The sequence below is a fragment of the Triturus cristatus genome, chromosome 8, assembly GCF_964204655.1.
Source record: "Triturus cristatus chromosome 8, aTriCri1.1, whole genome shotgun sequence".
In the NCBI taxonomy this organism is placed as follows: Eukaryota; Metazoa; Chordata; class Amphibia; order Caudata; family Salamandridae; genus Triturus; species Triturus cristatus.
The window spans coordinates 227,521,546-227,542,923 of record NC_140591.1 but is presented as its reverse complement, the minus strand read 5'-3'; the positions used below and the strand labels follow the sequence as shown (position 1 = coordinate 227,542,923).

The 21,378-nt window shown below is 47.7% G+C and overlaps 1 protein-coding gene across 3 annotated transcripts in view; it reads left to right on the top strand.

Moving 5' to 3' along the window:
* Positions 1–21,378, top strand: part of FAM76B (family with sequence similarity 76 member B) — a 135,345-nt gene that overhangs the window by 65,857 nt on the left and 48,110 nt on the right. The gene's annotated exons all lie outside the window — the stretch shown is intronic.

Below are 21,378 nucleotides of genomic sequence, written 5' to 3'. Positions count from 1 at the left end.
GCTGTTTTCTAGCTACAGGAGTATGGCCTTTCACTGTAGTTGGATGAATAAGACTTGTTCACTTTTAACAAGTACTTTTTTTTTAAAAAACACTTTGTTTATTTAATGTTTTTGACATAAACCAAAGAGCCTGACTTCATGCTCTAGCTAAAAGTAATTTTGCTTATAGGCAAGAATAAGATTACCTAGATCGGGTCATTATTTGAGACTGTAGAACTGAGCTATTGTGCTCTTGCTCTGCCGCATGCAGTGTACGAAAGGGTGTCTCTTTCCTTTTACAAGCACAATGTAGAATTTTATAATGTTATCCTTATGCAGTTTTAGTTTAACTAGCTAAAGAGTTCAGTATATAGCAATATGATATTACAGGTACGTTAGAATTGCGTTTAACTGTGATCACTCTTAACCTGAATTAAGGATATGCCACAATTCCTTTATTTGTTGTGGATATTGTAATGCTCACTTCCACCCCCTCACTCCCAGTAAGCAGGCTTAGGCAAGAAAACACAGCACTGTATTCACATAGGGCCTGAATTAAGAAAGTCAGGCTACAAAGAAACCTGTAGGGGGTAACTCCTGTGTTTGTAGGAGATATCAGATCTTTTGGGTTTTCAAAAGCACTCAGAAGCATTCATGGGAAATCTTCCATAGTCTTCGATTTCTGGAAGTGCTAAATATCGGCAAAATGTACTCCATTAGGTGAAAGCGGGTGTAAATGTGCTTTTATGCAATACCACTGAGAAATATGGGAGGATCAATTCACTCTCTCACCCTGTAAAGTCACGTGTTCTGCTGTTGGCTATAGCAGTTTTAACACATTTACAGAGTGGAAAACTACCTGCTAAATATTTGTGTGTACCCTAAAAGGTCATAATCTGTGGGTGTTGACTCCCTAGTGCAGTGGTTCCCAAACCTTTGACTCCTGAGGACCCCCACTGAATCACTACTGGAAGCCGGGGTCCCCCAAGAAATTTGTACAACTTAAATTTCTTTTTAAAAACGCCTTTTGAAGCAGAGGCAATTTCAGGAGAGAGACAGCCTGAATTGGGTCTATTGGCATGGACATATGCATACATCAGTGCATTATTTATGGTACAAGGCTCCTGCTCTCAGCCATTGCAGCACCTCTACATTCTCATTCCAGAGCCTCGGAGTGGTGACCCTTACAGAAACAGGTTGAATGATTGTGAATTATTAGCATGTTTACCTATTCGCAGTTTAAGAAGGTCTAAAATATTATACAATTATGAAGCATTTTATAATAAAGACATGCCCCAAGGAGCAACGAATATTGTGAAAATTCTAACAAGGTAGTGCACAAAGCGATGAGTCCAGTGTACAGAGCAAATTCAAGGTCTATATTAGGAGTTCATCATTGGAGTGCAAGAGATGGCAGGATAGTATCTGCACAGGAGGCATGGAACAATGAATGCTATGCCAATTACCATAAACCCCTGTTAGACATCATCTTTAGTCACATACAGCAGAACAATATTTTACCACCAAGGGTTGAGCAGTGCAGTTAAGGCATATTTCAGAGAAGCCTCGCGTGGCACCTGACATGACCCTCTCCTGTTAGGATGCCCACTGTCCCCCGTCCCTTGCCAACAACAAACCACAAAGGCTACACAGAATAAGAGCTTGATATGTCTGAGTATAAAAGCTTGACAGCACACATAATTCACCCAAGGGCTTGTGGAAAGTGAGCAATCAGATGGCAGCGCAAAAATCCTTCTGCTGATCCCGGCTGCATCAATTTCTACCCGCCTGCCAAGTAACGGTAACCTATACACATGTGCCTTTCAACTGATTCACTTCTGTCGGCGGAAGCTTGCACTGCATGTGTGCGCATGCGGAGGAAGCTTGCTCTACTGCTGCCTGTGATTTATTATATAAAAAGAACAATTGATGGACAGAATGCAGAACAATATCATACATTCACCCCGGTACAGAGATCTGGGCCTAAATCAATGTGGTTTATTATCTGTTCTGTGTGTGAGTGAAAGGAGTGTTTGGGGAGCTTGTGGTGCCCACAATCCTAACTGCTGTTTGCTTTGTCAGTGCTTCTCAAACATGACATAAATGAGGGAAGAGGCAGAGCTTCCTCGCATGAGGTTGGCGTTTGTAAATCTCTGAAAACTTTTCACTGGGATCCACAGGAATAACATTTATTTTTTAACGATTGTCTATAGACATATGCTGCTAATGCGCACCTAATATGTATTTCAATTCACTCACTAAACGTACTTGGTGTGAGATCTGAACACTTCTCATGAAGCTGGCTTTCTCTGCCCTATTATTGGTAATGTCACGTGTAAATGTAAATATGCTGCCAGACAGGATAGATTTAGACTAGAAGCATACATGCAAACATTTTTAGAAGAAGAAAATGGAAGATTTCACAGAAATAATTGGGAGAGTGTATCACCCCGTTGACTTCTATTCAAGCAGAGGCAATTTCAGGAGGGAGACAGTCAAAAGAAAGCCGTTTTTGGCTTCGAAAATCGGGAGTCTCCGGTCTGATTCGGGTCTATTGTATGTAGCAGCACACTGTGGACGATTATCCTGGAAGCCGGGAGTTCCGCAGCTGACTTCAGGACTGAGGAACGCGATCAGAATATTGTCTTGTGATTACACCAGTTTGATTGGACGGCCAATGTTGGTATGAGCCTGGGGGCACATGGGCGATGTTTACTTTTCCCTAGGGACGTGGTGAAATGCAGAAGCAGTTTTTTTCTGCATTACAATGCAATATATCCATTGTAGGAGTGATTTACTTCCCGTGCATTGCCGCTGAAATCGTTTGCCTTTACCGTGCCCCTCCTAATGCCTTTGCCCTGCCCCTTTCGAGAACCCCTGGCATGCATTACTATGGCCGGGCACTTTGGTGCCATCGCGGAGTTTAATACTGGAATCGTTATGCACAGCGAATAATTACAGGCCTCTGCCTCACCCAGCATTCCATGTTATTGCGTTGTGCCAAACGATGCAATTTCCGAATGACATCCACTCTAGATATTAGCAGGCCTAGTAGTGATTCAGATTTTTGTGGTGTTATAAAACTCTTGCATTGTGTGAAGTTTACTTGTTCTGTCACTAGCTGTCTAGCAATGTTTTGTAAGGTTGTGGCCCAAATGTTAGCCTCTTGGAGGTGATATTTGCGCTATTTCTTTAGTGCAAAATGAGAGAGCAGGCACCTCAATCTTTCTTTTTTAAATGGTTCCCTACCATTTTGTATCTGTTTAAAGATGATTAGTGGACTGTGCCAGGTCTGATGGCTTGCAGACTAATGCATCCCAGACAATCCGGAGGTCAGAGGATTGAATCGCAGCTCGTCACTTTGTTTCTGAACGGATGTAGGATCATCGAGGGGCTTTATGTAACAGGTAATGTCGCCTCTCGACAGCACTTTGTGGTAAGTGCCGGCTCATATAAGCAACTATGTTACATGGGGCTGACATAAAAAGGAAAGACGTTTTTAAAGCATACGCGCGCTTTTACTGTAAATGAGTAGGTACACTTGTAAAACACTCACATGCAGTTCCAGAGGGAGAAGAGCCCTCCTGCCAGTTCGAGGTGCTCGAATGCTCTTCAGCCTCGATACAAGAGGCACAGCTGTACTCTACTTTCAGGGCAACAGGGCACACATGGTAGTAAAATGCCCCGGTGCTGGCCGCAAACACAAGGTGAAACGCACGGACAGTGGGTGCGCAACGTCGGAGGACTGGCAGAAGCAAATAATAAAATAAGGCCAATTACCATTCAGCTTGCTCCTAAAGCTGAATGGTGATTGGCCAGATTGTATTGTTGTGGTCTCGCCGCCCCTGCGCCAACATTCACAGCTCTTGTGCTGTGAGGGCGCATGGGCGTTTTGTTTTTCACTACGACGGCAGCCACTCGAGTCCTGCGGACCCCCTGAGAATGTCTCACGGACCCCTACGGGTCCACGGACCACAGTTTGGGAAACGCTGCCCTAGTGTATGGCACCCATTCCATGCAATGCCACTTTGTCATCCCTATACCTAAATTTACAGTCGTGGAAAACGATATAGATGAACTTTTAGAAGTGAATTTGTGATTTTGAAATTCTACAGAATTCACATCTGTGCATCAGGATTTTGAACATATGTCCTTTTTTTGTGAGCATCCAGAGGTTTTAGGATAGCAACTCTGATAGGTTGTATCGTTCCTCCACAACACGTGGGAATAGGCCCGCATTAAAATGGGACCAAAGAAATAAGCTGTATGTAGTGAAGTCATGAATTAATCCACACTTAACCTCACCCATATATGTTCTGTGTGCCTTGCTCCTCATTTAACTTTTCTGGCAAATATTTTATTTATTGAATCTATGAATCACTTTCCTCCCAAGCACTGGTACAAAAAAGTGTATACATTTTAGGAAGAAAACAATTCATAGTGAAATTGAAAATGATGCAAAATAAGAAACAAAAGTAAACAAGAGAAGGTGTAATGTGTACAGAATTACAAAGGTTTAATGGTATATGGACATAATACGGAATGGACTGAAGAAGAAGTGAGAGCCACAGAAAAAAGCCTACATTTAGAGATCAATAGTCCATCGAGGTAGAACCGAAGATTGGATAACAAGCTTCGATGGAGAGTATGCATTTTCTTCAATATTCTGTACTTGAAAACAGTATGCAAAACACACCAAAGAGATTTGTTTTTTTTAACATTTAGGACACAGTCGAAAATTATGCCTATTTTGCGGGTGGCGGTAGTGAAGCAATATAAGAGAAGCAGGAAAATAAATCCTAAGTAAGGCTCCCTGTTTTCACCGATAAGTACAGACCAAAACGATGTGTTGTCTGTCTGCATTTATTTATAAAAGTGGATAAATACAGAAAATTGTACTCTGTTAAGCTACTCTCCGTGCTGTCTTCATGAATTGTAGCCCAACAGCTGGACAAATGGACACCATGGAAATTTAAAAACAGGATGACATTTCTATAAATAATGGCATACGTCACATACATTTGTGGTATAATGCTAATATTTAGTCAATGTATTGTTACATAATATTTGGCAGGCTAAATCACGGCAGACATCAAAGTGCATGTCTATCAGTTAAATAAATATGGAAATGTACAGTTTTACAACTTCATTTATACACAAATCACAAAGTAAATAAGGATAAATACAGATAAAATGGCCCAAAAATAAATATCGAGAAATAAGACGGAAATGTAAAAAAAAAAGGTGTGGAAGAAAGGAATTTGATGCAGGGACGAACAAGATTTCACTCTTCAAGATGTTTGGCCCGGATATAAGGGGCTACATGTGTTTCAGTGGATTAGAGATGGGTGGAAGGCAACCGTGAATTTTGGAAATGGAGAGTAGACTTCTGTCAACGAGTCTGTGTGAGAAATAGGGACCAAACACAGAACAGTGAAAAACACTGCATCAGTAAGGTAGAAGGAGACTCATTACAGTGCCCCATAAAAGATGACCCAGAAATTAGAAAGAAAAAGAGAAAAGAACTGAACCTGAAATGCTAAAAACCTCTAAATAGGATAGAAAAGAAAGGTGACTAACGCAGTCAAAAAAGTGTAAAGATGCAAAAGCGGCAGTATAGAAAAGGTTTGTGATGAGCAGAATCTGTAAAGAAATACATGCACAGAAAGCAAGGCAGTCTGTGGAGTGTCCTGGGCGGAAAAAGAGACTCACATTTCAGACAGATTCTCAATAGAGAACAAGCATTGGCATAGCCAATAGGTCTCGCCTTTGGGACCTTATAAGTGTTTAGCCATGCAACAGTTGGTGTTGTTGCACCAAGGATATTGTGCTGCTTAACTAAATACTTATAAGGTCCCAAAAGCGAGACCTATTGGCTATGCCAATGCTTGGATGCAAGGCGGAGGGGAGAAGGGTGCAAGGCGGAGGGGAGAAGGGTGCAAGGCGGAGGTGGAAAAGGGTGAAATGGGGAGGGCGAGGAGGAGCAAGGCAGAGGGGATAAGGGTGCAAGGTAGAGAAGTGTGTAAGTCGGAGGGGGAGAAGGGTGCACGGCAGAGGGGGGAGAAGGGTTCAAGGTGGAGAAGGGTGCAAGGCGGAAGGGGAGAAGGGTGCAAGGTGGAGAAGTGTGCAGGTTGGAGGGGGAGAAGGGGGAGAAGGCTGCAAGGTGGAAGGGAAGAGGGGTGCAAGGCGGAGGGGGAGAAGGGTGCAAGGCAGAGGAGTAGAAGGGTGCAAGGCAGAGCATGAGGAGCACCTAGCAGCACCAGGCCAGTCAGCAGTGTTTACGGACCCCTATACAAACAACTATGCAGGGCCCCAAGTCACAAGCGCCAGTTTCGAAGTTTAAAAATAAAGTGTTATGGAAAAGAGAAAACACAGTAGCCCCAGTTTCTGCCACCAACTAATGATTTCAAATGCGTCAGCTGACATGAAAAAACACAACATGTTAGCTTCAAAACCTATGCAAAGATTTTATAGCACAAGCACCGGTGCTGTCAAAGCACAGGGTCTGAGGAAAAGATTCCCTTTGGCAGTCCTTGAGTGTCTGTATCAAGGTGTGACTGCATCAGTGCTCCCTTTACACGCGGTATCGCAATCAGCGGCTGTCTCCTCCCGCGCGTGGCCTCCGAATATATTATGATGGTGCTGAGTCATCCAAACAGCAGCAAGCTCAGTATTAGCGAGCACATGCTCTGCATACAGCGTGGACCCGTTCTCATCAGAGCCGCGCGGGCCAGACACTGCTGGGGCTGGAAGCTTCTCATCACAGCCAGCGTGTTTACCAAGGAGACGTGTCCTTGGCAACCACTGGCCCCAAATTCATTCTCTCAGGTCTCACTAGGGAAGTAGCCGATCCCGAGCTGGCGGGGGCCCGAGGGACGGCCGCACAGGGCTAAAGTCAGAGGGGCCCGTATGAGGGCAGCAACTTCTGCTGGTAGCGAGAGGAGGGGGGTGGGGGGTGCACAGCGAGGGATACAGGTGAGAGGGCGGAGAGTGTGGAGGGATAGAAGGGACAGAAGGTGAGCAGGGGTGAGAGTGGGCGCGAAAGGAGGGAGGGCGCATAGAGATTGAAAAGGGGGCTCTGGTGAAAAGGGGCGAGCAGGAGGGTTTCAAGATGGGGAGGGGTGAATGTAGCTGAGAGAGGAATAGAAAGAGGAGACAGGTGTGACAGGGGGAAGGCGGCACAGGAAGGGATACAGGTGAGAAGGGTGTAAAGTAGTGGGGAGGGCAGGTAGCAAAACAAAGTAAAGAGGAGCTAGGTGAGTAAGAGAGATGTAAATATATTAGAAAAAGAAGGCATTGGGGAGCGAGAGAGACAGGGATGGGGCTTGTGAAAATGGGAGACGCGAGAGAAAGTGGCTGCGGATGAATCAGATGCAGACAGGGAGTGAGACAGTGAGCAGGTGGGTAAATGAGGTATGGGGGAAGAAGGAAGTGGGTGAGCGAAAGGCCTTGGAGAGAGAACTAGGAAAAAGAGAGGCTAGAGGAAGCATATGTGACTGGAAGGAAGAGGCCAGGTGTGCAGAGATGCCGCGAGAAGGGGGTGCAGGGCGAGATGAGAGCGGGTCAGCAGCGGGGAAACAGGTGGGGCGAAGGGGAACAGGAATATATAGAGGCGGACTATGGGAGGCTGACGAGCAGGAGAGAAGGGGAGATCAGAGGGGCGAGGAGGCGAAAGAGAGGGGGGCTAAGTGAGTGGGTGAAATGGGGAGAAGGTGGAAGGGGAAGCAGCGAAAAGGAGATCAGGTGGGGAAAAAAGGAGCTCAAGTAAATGTGATGCTGGAGGGGAAAGAACGACAGATGTAGAGAAACGCGGGGTGAGACGGGGTTGAAGGGAAGACTGGGATCAATAGGAAAGAGGTGTGTAGCAAGAGGAAGGGGAGGAGAGGTGGACGTAAATGAGGGAGGAAGAAGGGATCACAACGCAGCCATGAAAGAAAAGTGAGATAAGTGCAAAAAGGAGGTAAAGGGGAGGGGCGTGGTGAAGAGGGGAAGGTTCACAAAGCAGCGGAGAGACACTAAAATGTTATGAAAGATGGTGTGCAGGAAGAAAGTGCAGGGGGTGGGATAAAGGTGAGAGAGAGGGAAGATCTCAGGTTAGGAGAGATACAGAGAACCAAAGAGGACGGAGAATAGAAAGACAAGAAGAAACTGGATGCCGCTCGCGCCAGGGATAACAGGAGGAGAGGCACAGATAACACGAGGAGAAGGCGCACGGCCGTAAAAGTAACGCAGCTGTGAAAATACTGGCTCACTGAGAACAGCAAAGCGGCCGCGAAAGTGATCGCGATCAAGCACGGCGAGCGATGCGCTTAATGAGCATGACTAGGAAAGCCATATAGCGCCTCTGCTCGTAAGCCCGCGCACATGCACACAAGCTGTAGGCTGGCCATGGTAGCATTTTTTGAAGCCCTTACTAAAAGTCTTGCCAGACCACCGCATGCGCTGGGTCAGGCGGGACCTAAAAAGGGTGCTTGTTAGAAGGGAGTGTGAGGCTTTCATAGAAGGTTTTTCTCTCGCAAAGTAATTGCATTGCAGCACAAAATTGGTGTATTAGTTGAGATTGGTGAATATCTACTTTAAACAAATTACCGCATTCCTGGTCAGAGAGAACCATGAAAATCTGTTAACCTGATCTTAACCCCTAAGCAGGCAGGCTTAACTTAGAGGCAATGTATAATTTATTTATGCACTAATAAAGTCAAAACAACACAAGAAAAATCCCAAACCAATTTAGAAGAAAAAGTATTTTTTGATAAATACTATCACACTAAGACTACAAACATCCAATAAGGGACACTGGAGTTATGAATTTTTTAAGATTCAAATTGCTTCAAAACGTATTAAGCAGCAATCACAGTCATCTCGTTGCGCTTGACCAGTACCTAGGCGCAATTTAAGGCAGACCGCAGTGGAGTGCAGGTTGGGTACAGAAACCATGTTCGACCCAGTTGGATGTCTACCTTCAGACTTGGTCTCTAAAATGGAAGTCAAACATCCTCCGCTCGTCAGGGCAGCAAATGGGGCACCAAATAGTCAGATAGCGCTGACCAAGGTCTTGGTCACACTTGTCTTTTGGTGGGAAAGCTGAGAGTGAAAGAATTTAGAATTTCGCATGAGGGGAAGATCCCTTTACCTCCAGATGGTTTTCATGCCCTTGCCCGGTGATGATTAATGCCTCCAGAATTGGTCACTTTTTTTTAAGGTTGTGTTCTTCCAGCTGGGCAAAGCTGCAGGCTGTAGCTGAAGAGGGCTCCATGAGTCGGATACCATGTCTGTGATTTTATGCAGAATCCGATGTGCTGCTATACAAAAGTTCCAAGCGGGAGCAACCTGGATATTTGGCCAGGCGGCAACACACATTTTTCAGACCGACTTGGCAGGTTGATACTTGTCCTCCGGAGGTCTTGGAAGCCAAAAGGTTCCTAAGTCCCAGGTTTCAGAAAACTGTAGGAGGAGTACATGTTAACACCAGCCAAGGATCCAGGACCTTGGGGACAGAACTTGGGCGTTAAATCTCAGTCATACAGAGGCCAGCAACAGGGGCCTGGAATGGTCTTTTGGAACTGGTCAACTAGAGAATAGTGGCTCTTGTGTCCCTGTAGATTGGACAGGAGGTCAGCCTTATGGCCTTTGAAGTTTACTACTTTGATCTGAGTACGAGAGGAACAGCAGGTTCAATCTTCAGGGCTCTCTGGTCATAGACAGCAGGTCCAATCCTTTTCAGTTCTTTCACAGGTCTAAACTGTTTTGTGAGGAGGATAGTGTGGATGCCATATGTATGCCTGGCACCAGCCTGTGGGCAGCTCCTGTCCACTTTCTAACAAATGGGGTTTCTTCCCTGTGAAGAGCTCCTGTGCCCACTCTAGAGGTGTGGCCAGGGAAATGTGCAACATCTCATCTATGGTCACTCAAATCCGGTGGGGGGGGGGTGGGGTGGGTATCTTATCTCACAATGGGATTGTTGCCTGGCTGGCTGGAAGGACAAAGGAAGGGTCCGTCCCGGGAGTTAGTTGCATCTGTCTGTGACAGGATAGGCCTCTTTAAAGTTAATTAAGTTCCTGAGCACAACACAGATGGTCAGCCTACTAGAGAACAGAGCACCTCGGCACACCCATTGCATTTGTCTCAACTCTGGGGATCAAGTTCACACCTCATCATAGGAGCTATTTGCCTCCTAGGTGAGAGTTGCAGCTCATGCATGTGAACCTCTGTAGGCTTTAGGCAGGAAAAGGATAACTTTTCTAAAAGTATACTTTACAAAATATTTATTACAAATCTGACTTCACCAGTAAATTAGTTTTGCAATAAATATTTCAAAAAGTCTAAACTAGAGCATTCTAGTTGTTTCCTAGCTGGATATAGCAACATTTAATATGGTATCCCAATACTGTCCTATGGAATAGTAACCCTACTACAGTGAAAATGGCTCTTTAAACCTTTTCACTTTAAAGACCTTTCCACATTAAACTTCTACATGTCCTACTTATGAGTACCATGCACCCTGCATTATGGACTGTAATGACTACTTAGAGGTGACTTATTAATATTTAAAAGGAAGGATTAGGACTGTCAAAGTGATTTATTTTATTAGGTCACATTTGCAGTTCTAACCTGCACAGCTAGGCTACACATGACAGGCAAGCAGTTGTTTGCACAGTCACTGCAGCAGGTGGCACTATGGTCGTTGCTGCCCACTGATAACATGTAACTTACAGGCCCTGGATACGCTTTGGGTACCATATACTGGGAACTTTTAAGTAAGTTAAATTTGCCAATAAGGGGTATCACAGTTTCATGTGGAAATGGGGAGCATAAGCCTTTTATCGCAGGGGTAAGGTGCGCAGAGTTCTATAACCAATAACAGTCGAGCCAAAAATCCGTCAGTGTAAAGAATGGTTATTTCCATCAATGAGGCTATTTAAGGAAGGGTGAAATACCAATAGACAGAGTAAAGAAAATAATGTGATGAGGTAAATGTAAACAAAATGGGGAGAGTAAACAAAATGATGCGATGAGGTAAACGCAAGGCTAGTAAAGGATCTGAAGACGAGGTGTTAAATGGTAGCGGCAGTTTCAGTCTATAACCTTTCAAGTATTTGCCCGGCGGTAATCGCCTCTTATACCACTCGATAATTTACCAATGAAAGAGGCAGGCGCCGGAGACTGGAAGGCAGGAAACAAAGTTTTATTCCGTCGGAGCAGAACACATCAGATCAGACAGCAAGGTATCGTCACGAGGTGCTCTAACCGCATCTCTGAGACCTGGTCTCTTATACACCGGTTTATTGCTTTATTACATATAGTACATTCTTGAGATTCTCTTGATGCCTGAAAGAACATCCCCTGAAGCCCCGGCTCAGATCTGATCCCACACATAGTTACAGTAGAGGTTCCCACCCTACCCGCAGTGGGAGATGGCTATCGCGCAGCAGGGAATTCCGCTAATTCCCGGGGGTGTGTGCAACCGGCCGGGTCTCAGGGGGTAGGGGCTTTGATCTACTGTAATCCCTTTGATGCGGGGTGTTTCCCTTACAGTAGGGGCAATACACTGCATCCGCAGGGCTAGGTGATGGCCTGGGACCAGTTCGGACAATGGGGCGCAGAGGAAGGGGGTTATCAAAGGAGAGGCATGACCATGTATGGGATGTCGGTCGGATGTGGTTCCGTAGCAGGGTCGCGCAGAAGGAGAGGGTTTATGGCCTGTATGAGAGAGCGGGGGTGGCCGGCGCGCGGGGGATGCTCGCAGCGCCGGGGGAAAGCGCTGGCGATCGAGAGTGAGCGGGGAGAGAGAGTGGGGTGCCTAAAATGGCGACCGTGCATTTGCTATGCGTGGCGCTGGGGAGAGGCAAGATGGCGCAGATAATGTTCAGTTTGCACGCTAAATTTCCACAGTCCTCCCTTTTAACATGTCTCGCCAGCTTGCCTAGTTTGGATCTATCCCCATAATACCCCGTACCTCCACCTCATTCAGAGCTTTCATCCGCTCTGTTTCAAAGTCCAAAGTCTTAGGGCAGATGCAGTTCATAAAAAGCGAACATAAAGGTGGCAGACACTGAATCCCCAAGCAACATCCACATAGTATCACGATTGGTATGAGGATAAATGAAAACAGCCTCCATCCCCAACCTTTAATAGTGTCCCAAAACCAACTCCCCAGTGACCATTCTTCTTGCTCTTGATGGACCTCTGTGGACAGTCTGTGGAGGTGTTCAATTGCTTTGTAGACTGAGGGTGAGTTATCCGGTACGTAGGTACAACAGCTGGACCCAATGATGCGGCATGCTCCTCCGCGATCAGCCAGAACCACATCTAGAACAAGGCAGTTCTGGAGAGCCACCAGGCGGACGGCCTGAAGTTCAGCGGTGTTGTTGGCGAGAGCGCCAGCTGTAATGTTCATTGCTGTTTCGACTGCCTGGGTTAAGTGGCGGATGGCACGGCTGTTTGCCATCGGACCCCAGAGCGGAACAAGACCCTTTACTGCGTCCATGAACTGTGCTCCGGTGGAGTCGGCTTGTACAATGTCTTTGGCACGTTTCTGTCGGTGATGGTTTGCTGGAGCCACATACGTCGGAGGAAGGACAAAGGACTAGGCTACCGTTCTGAGATTTCCACTTAGCCTGTGGTCTGCTTAGCCGAAGTTCTCTCCTTTCGTCGCAAGTTATACCCTTCTTTGGATGGCACAGTGGGATCGGGATATTCAATCAATTCAAGTGTCTCTGTATCCGGGCAGCGGCTCAGGGATGGTCGGTCTTTGTCCAGAAGTTCCTCTTGGGCGGTGATGTTGTCCGTGGTTGTCAGGGTCGGTGATATCTTCTTGCAGTGGTGTGCATGCAGCCAATTGCGTTTCCCCTCCACTCGAAGAGCTGTTCGGGTGGTGATCAGGACTTGCAGGGGGCCCGTCCACCGGGGCTCCAGACTCTTGGTGCGCTGGAAGTTACGCACTAAGACGAAGTCACCGGGTTGGATGTCGTGTCCCGGGCCCCTGGAAACATCGGGAATGGCGTGCAGCACCTGCTGATGGATAACAGACAACGTCTTAGTTAGGTTATACATATAGTCAGACATGAGGACGTCCGGGACGTCGTGGATGGATGTTGGTTTTGGTGCAGTCCAAAGGTTCATGGGCCGCCCAAAGACGACCTCGTAGGGGGTTAAGTGGTGTTTGGTGGGGGTGGAACGCATTGATAGCAATGCTAGTGGGAGAGCGTCTGGCCATCTTAGTCCTGTGGTGGCGACTATTTTTGCTATCTTAAGCTTCAATGTGGCATTGTGTCGCTCAACCAGGCCTGCAGATTGGGGATGGAAGACCGCATGGAATTTCTGTTTTACACCCAACCCCTTTAAGATGAGTTGGATAACTTCGGCTACGAAGTGGGGGCCATTGTCGCTCCACAAAATTCGACAAAGGCCGTATCGGGGGAAGAATTCCTTCAGTAGTACTTTTGCGGTAGTCATAGCGGTGTTGTCATGGGTTGGGTAGGCTTCCACCCACTTGCTGAAGGCACACACAACGACAAGTACATACTTTAAACCTTGGCACCTTTCTAGCTGGACATAGTCCATTTGTAGGACTTCAAAGGGGTGATTGGGGACCCCAAACCCTCCCCGGGGTACAGCAGTTCCTTTCCCAGGGTTGTGTTGGAGGCATACTAGGCATTGTTGGACCAGACGTTTGGCTGAGTCTGGTATTCTGTCGTTGTGCCAGACTTTGGAGATGAGTTCGATCATGGGGGCAGACCCTATGTGTGCGGGGGAGTGTGCCATGGTCAGCATGGGGATCAAGTATGAGTCGGGTAGCAACCATTTGTTCGAGTCTTTAGTTCGCCAACAACCGTCATCGTCCTTCAATCCCACCCGGGCCCATTCAGTTAATTCGTGTGGTGTGCTGGCTAGTTGGATATCCCTAATCGTTTCCCTAGCATCCTTCCATTTCTCAGTTTGTGACCTGGTCACGTACATGCGGGTCGTGGACCTATTCTCGGCTGTGGTTCGGGCAGTAATGTCAGCTAGTGCATTTCCCTTACCTATAATGTCTGTCACTTTCTTGTGTGCCTGGCATTTGATCACAGCTAACCGTGTGGGGAGGAGGACTGCTTCGGTCAGGGCAGAGACTAGATCTCCATGCAGGATGGGTGTGCCATGAGAAGTCAAGAATCCCCTCTCTTTCCATAAGAGCCCGAAGTGGTGAACTACCCCAAAGGCATACTGACTGTCTGTGTAAATGTTTGCGGTTGTCCCTGCTGCCAGGATGCAGGCTCGTGTGAGGGCAATTAGTTCAGCCGCCTGTGGGGATCGCTGTGTGATGCGGGCTGTCTCAACAACTGTTCGAGCTGTGGTGACTGCATAGGCAGCTGAGGTGGTGCCATCAGGGAGCTTGATGCATGAGCCATCCACCCACAGTTCTCCGTCAGGGTCCGGGAAGGCAGTATCCCGGAGGTCAACCCTACTCTTGGTTTGTTCGTCGGTGAGGGTCACGCAATCATGTATAGGGGATGCATTGGGGTCAGCGTCAGGGAGAGGTAGTAGAGTAGCTGGATTCAGTGGTGCATCGTTTCAATGTGATATGGGGTGCAAGCAGAGTCAGTTCATAACCAGTCAGTCGTGCGCTAGTCAGGTGTTGAGTCTTGGTTTGGTTCAGGAGGGTATCAACAGCATGGGGTACTAGCACGGTGAGGGGGTTCGAGAGCACGATCCCCTCACTTTGCCGGATAGAGACAGCAGCGGCGGCTACTGCTCGAAGGCAGGCGGGCAAAGCTCTGGCTACGGGGTCAAGAGTGGCAGAGAAGTAGGCACAAGGGCGTTGCTTAGGGCCTATGGACTGGGTTAGGACAGACAACGCACATCCCTCCCTTTCGTGGGTGTAGAGGGAGAAAGGTTTAGTGTAGTCTGGGGTTCCTAGGACTGGGGCCGAGCAGAGGGCGTCTCGTAATTCTTTGAAGGAGGATTGGCATTCGGGTGTCCAGGGGAGGGGGAAGGGGGTATCTTTAGCCAGCAGGGAAAGCAGAGGTTTTACGATAAGACTGAAATTTGGCAACCACTGTCGACAAAAGGAGGTGAGGCCCACTAGGGACCGCACTTGCTTCTGAGTTTTGGGAACAGGGGTTTCTAGAATGGTTTGAATTCGGTCAGGGGTAAGTTTCCTCCCGTCTTTGGATAGTAGGTGGCCTAGATACGTTACTTGGGGCTGGCAGATTTGCAATTTCTTTCTGGAGACCTTGTGACCGTTCTCCGCAAGGAAGCGGAGGAGGTGAATGGTGGCTGTGACGGCAAGTGGAGCGGTGTCGGCCGCCAAAAGAATGTCATCGACGTACTGTATCAACACCACTCCATCGGGTAGTTGGACTGCATCCAGTTGCCTCTTGAGGGCTTGGCTGTAAATACTGGGACTCTCAGTGTAGCCTTGGGGTGCCCTGCAGAATCTGTATGAACGGGCTTTTAAAGTGAATCCGAACAGGTAGCGGCTGTCTGGGTGGATGGGGATGGAAAAGAATGCGTTCTTGAGATCAATAACAGTAAAGATGGTGGCAGTGGATGGAATCAGGGTGAGGATGGTGGTGATGTCTGAGACCACGGGGTACTGGGGTATGACTACTTTGTTAACCTCTCGCAAGTCAACAATGAAGCGGTAGGCTTTCTCATCCCCCTCGCCTTGCTTCTTTACAATGGGTAGGATAGGGCTGTTGCAAACATTACTCACTACTTCTTCTACCACTCCTGCCTCGACTAGGGACTCGATGATTTCCACCAATGCCTTCTCGCCTTCGGGTGATATCCGATACTGTGGAAGCTTTGGGAGCACTGCGTCCGGTCGGACGGTTATGTGTACCGGGTCGATCACCATGCGTCCTACATCTGAGTCGGTTTTAGCCCATAGATGTGAAGGTAATGTGTCGAGTAGGGACATGTCAGCATCGGTTATAGAGAGCATACACCGTGTGTGACAGGGTCTGGACAGATCTGGGTTATCGTGTAGGATGACTCGAACTCCGTCTGGGGAGCATCTGATGGTAGCTCGAAAATGTTTTAGCAAATCAAGTCCCATAATAGCATCGGGGGTGTTGTAGGAGAGCAGAAAGGTCGTGTCAGTGGTGTTATCTTCTAAGTCAAAGGAGATTGGTGCTGATAAGGGGTTAGTGGAGGGCGTTCCATCGAAGCCTAATGAGGTTACATGTGAGCCAGACAAGGGTGCCCTAGGGATCAGTCGTTTGGATAACGCACTACGTGTCGCCCCAGTGTCTACCAGGAATGGGGATTTTGTGCCCAAGACCTTAGCAGTGACGTAAGGGCCTTGCTGGTCAACACGGAGTTCGACTGGATCCCTCCCTTGCCCCTGGCGGTCCTATGCGAAGTCATGGGTGCTTTCATAGTCGGACTGCTGACACTGGTTTTGTCGGGGGCGGTCAAAGGCGTTTGGGTTGCCTGGCCTGACGTTGGTTGCGTCGTTCGTGTGCCCTCGTCCCTGTCCTCTGTTTCTGGGGTCATATGCTGTGTCTCTGGGATCCCTATTTTTGTTTAGTTCCAGAAGGACTGGGCACTGGAATTTCCAGTGTCCGAACCCTCTACAGAACGCACATTGGTTCCCATCTAAGTCTCTCCGTCCGTTGTAGGGTGCAGGTGTATGGTCCCTAGGGGGTAGCTTTCTAGGGGCGGTTGGGTGGTAATTCTCTTTCGGGGGTTCCCTTCCTATGGTCACCCCTTGCAACTGAGCTATCATTACCCTCTCCTTCAGTTCCTTTTTCTTCTTCTCTGATGCCCTATCGTTCTCGTTTTTCTGATTTTCGTAGTATTGGGCCATCTGGAGAATCGCTGCGGGTTTGGAGGCTGCCCAGCTACTCTCGCTGGTCTGTAATTTCTGGGAAATTTCTTGTGTCAGACCCTTCACATAATTCTGGACAAAGAGGTGATGTCCGGTTGCGGTGGTCATGTCTTGGCCACTGTAATCGGAAAACACAGTCTCGAATCGGGAGAAGTATTCAGACACATCCTCCTGGGGTTTCTGGCGGCAAGCCGTTACTATCGACCAATCTACCTTTCTTTCTGGGATTAGAGTCTTCAGTTTTAGTACAATCTTGTCTGGGAGCTCTAATATGGCTTTTGGGGGTTTCTGTCCTGGTTCTCGCTGCTTATCTATGGTATCGAGTTGTACCCAGGTATATCCGAACGGCTCAGCGTGGTCAACTTTCCGGATTTGTTTCCACACATCAGCCGGCAGACATAGCCCAAAGAACAAGTCGATATCTGCTAAAGTCATAATCGTAGAACCTAAGGCTGTACCCAGTTCAGTGTAGAAGGCAGTCGGGTTCTTTCTTAAGTCGGGTAGAGTTTTTCTAAAGGTCAAAATGTCTTGCCGGTCCCACGGCTGGTAGACCCAGTTATATACAACCCTTCCCTTCGCATCTTGGTGGTTGATGTCGTCATGTGTTCCCAGACCTCGTGGGGGGACCCAGTAGGGGGCAGCTTCTTTAATGGGCATCATGGCATCAGCCCTCCCTTCCTGGGGCTTAGTCGCTATGGGGGTTTCTGCTTTGGTGGTCTGTCCATGTTCTTTAAGGTGTCGGTAGACCTCGAGTGTACGAGTGAAGAGGTTCGTAACGTCGCCCTCTCTTTCCTCTCCGACTTCTACCTTCCTATATAGGGCTGCTAAGCCTTCGGGACCTTTATCGTGGTATCTTTCCTCATACGCATTCAGGGCGTGATAACAGAGCCGTACGACGAAGTGTCGTCTGCGGCTGTCGGCATACGAGTTATACACGTCTGTTATATACTCCTCACTTTCTTTTCGCTCCACCAGTGTCCCTACTATCTTATCAGTTCCTGCTCGTTCATCCTTTGTTAATCGATTCAGTCTGGTGGACTCTTTCTTTCCCATCTCATGGTCATCTAGCGTTGTAACCGACATTGGGTTCAGTGCAAGAGGCTCAGCCGGCGCGGAGGCCGTGAGGACCGAGGCCCCTGTACTGCTTTCGCTCGTGTTCGGGGGTTGTAGGTGTTGCACTACTGGCTGGGAGGGGGCATGTAAATGATCGGGGGACCTAACAGTAATTCATCATTCGTTCGCTGCTTGGAGGACAACTCAGGGTAGAGCAAAGAAGGGGTCCTAACAGCGTACTGTCCTGATGTTTCGGGTTCCTGTCTTAATTTAGTTTCCCTTCTCTCCTTTATTTCTTCTTCTAACTTTCTAGCGGCAAGGTGAGCTGCCTTTCGTAATTCCTTTTCTGCTTTTACTTCTTCCCTCTTTTTCCGTTGCGTTGCTTCTTTGCGCCACATGCCAATACTGTCAAGCATAGTAGGCGTCGTCTTATTGCTACGCAGAGCTATTTCTAGCGCTTCTATCTTATGGTCGTCGAAGGATCCCATCAGTGGCCACTGACTCTCGGGGTCCTTCTTTGTATATTTATGCCATAGCTTGGTATAAGCTACGGCGACTAGTCCATATTTAGTGAACATGTCCTTATTAGGGGTGCCCTCCAGTGGAGCCGGATGGTTCACCTCTAATAAGCGGTCCGGGCAGAACCAACTACCAATCAGTGGGGAGAAGATAGGCATGACGGGTTTCAACGGGGACAAAAGTCAGCACTACCTATCTTTTCACTGCTTGCAAAGACTAGACAGAATATCTCTATTCTTCGTTATTTGCAAGCAGAGAATACCTCCAAAGAACCAATATCGAACAACTAGTGTTCGGACAATCAATCAATCAATCAATCAATGGGAGATAAAGATAGGCATGACGGGTTTCAACGGGGACAAAAGTCAGCATTACCTACCCTTCACTATTTGCAAAGACTAGACAGAATATTCCTATTCTACGTTATTTGCAAACAGAGAATATCTCAAAAAGTACTATTCTCCAAAACAATCAATGTTCGGACAATCAATCAATGGGGAGATAAAGATAGGCACGACGGGTTTCAACGGGGACAAAAGTCTGCGTTACCTACCCTTCACTATCTGCAAAGGGAGAGAGAGAGAGAGTATTTCTACTCCTCCCCGTTTGTAGACAGCGAATATCTCAAAGAGAACAATCAATGAGCACAATCAATGAGCAATACTAGTATTTCCAAAGCTTTAAACAATCAATCAATTATTTCGCATTTTGTCGTGTATCACGACCTTACCCGGACCGTGTGGATAGTTTCTCGTCTTCCGCCTCCAGCGCCCGATCGTCCTCTACTCTCCGTATTTGCCGCAGCACTCCTGATGGTTCCCAGTCAGGACCGTAGATCACTCGAGAGAGGTCTGCTCGGAACCAGTGAAGTTCGGATGATCGGCTGCCAGACGAGGGTCTATTGGGCAGGAGCTCTCCCGATCGTTGCAGTCGTTCACTCTGTCGTCGGGACCTCTCCCACTGGATCCACGTGTCGCTGATGGGCCCCACGTTTGGGACGCCAATTGTTAAATGGTAGCGGCAGTTTCAGTCGATAACCTTTCAAGTATTTGCCCGGCGGTAATCGCCTCTTATACCACTCGATAATTTACCAATGAAAGAGGCAGGCGCCGGAGACTGGAAGGCAGGAAACAAAGTTTTATTCCGTCGGAGCAGAACACATCAGATCAGACAGCAAGGTATCGTCACGAGGTGCTCTAACCGCATCTCTGAGACCTGGTCTCTTATACACCGGTTTATTGCTTTATTACATATAGTACATTCTTGAGATTCTCTTGATGCCTGAAAGAACATCCCCTGAAGCCCCGGCTCAGATCCGATCCCACACATAGTTACAGTAGAGGTTCCCACCCTACCCGCAGTGGGAGATGGCTATCGCGCAGCAGGGAATTCCGCTAATTCCCGGGGGTGTGTGCAACCGGCCGGGTCTCAGGGGGTAGGGGCTTTGATCTACTGTAATCCCTTTGATGCGGGGTGTTTCCCTTACAGTAGGGGCAATAAACTGCATCCGCAGGGCTAGGTGATGGCCTGGGACCAGTTCGGACAATGGGGCGCAGAGGAAGGGGGTTATCAAAGGAGAGGCATGACCATGTATGGGATGTCGGTCGGATGTGGTTCCGTAGCAGGGTCGCGCAGAAGGAGAGGGTTTATGGCCTGTATGAGAGAGCGGGGGTGGCCGGCGCGCGGGGGATGCTCGCAGCGCCGGGGGAAAGCGCTGGCGATCGAGAGTGAGCGGGGAGAGAGAGTGAGGTGCCTAAAATGGCGACCGTGCATTTGCTATGCGTGGCGCTGGGGAGAGGCAAGATGGCGCAGATAATGTTCAGTTTGCACGCTAAATTTCCACAGAGGCAGTCATATTTTTGCTCTAGAAATGAAGTTAGAAACGTCAATGTTTGAAGTCTGAGCTAACTCTTTATTTTCCTCCCAAACTTAATTGAAAACGAATTAAATGCAACACAACATGGTCATCTCTGCCATCAGCTACAGTATTCAGACATAACATAATTGGAAAGTCATAGCTCTTTAATACAATTAAACAAGGCACACACCATGTGATAATGAATTAAATGGTCCTGACGCTACAGTAGAAACAGCACTTATGAAGCAATCTGACGGCCAGTAAGCCAGCTGCAAGTCCCCTTCTGCTGACTCATCCTCCCTGGCCAATGTGCCCCTCAAGGAGCAGTATCATCAGGTGTTACCCAGCATTTGCCATGTCTTAACGCCTTGACAGGTACACATCCAAAGGCTGACAAATAGCTCTTGGTCTTGAAGATGACGGCATGAGTACAGAAGATGGGATCACTTAACCAGTCAGTCTGGGACTTGGTTCACCCGCCCCCCCCCCCCCCCCCCCCCCCCACATCCCCACCCCCCAAACATGCCTTTTCAGCCAGCTGACGAGCAAGAGCAATGAATCCACTCTCTCTCATACGGACCTCATTTCATATCCCAGTAATGCTAGTTAGGTGCAAGGTGGCAAATTCAGCTTTACAACGACAAAGCTGGCCAAAATCTTACACCATTAGTCAGCAATATATGTAGATCCCAAGCTGGATGAAGAAAATCTGCTTCAGGGAAACTGCATCCTTTGCAAGCTTTCTGCACTTCTAACACTGTATCGCTGAAATCCTTAGAAGTATAGATGATTCTTTGAAGGAGTTTTGAAATACAAAATGCTATGCATACTATTAAGAAAGATGCTGTTAGTAAGAGTAAAGCAAAATTCCTAAGGAAAACATGGTAATTTCTTCATAATGTATTGTGTACAACCCAGAAAATTTTTGAGGGGGATACAAGATGCCCTGTCCCGCAGAGTCTATAAAGACATGAACTGGGACTCTGGTAAACATTGTTCAATGCTCAAAGATCCAACTAATAAGTTATGGGCCACATAGTGCTTCATCGTGAAGAGCAGTGAGGAATACAGCAGCTCATGCCCTGTCTTGATTATTAACCTATGCCAAGCCCAGTTAGTGAATGTGACCGTGTCTATTTAAATGAAAGGTATG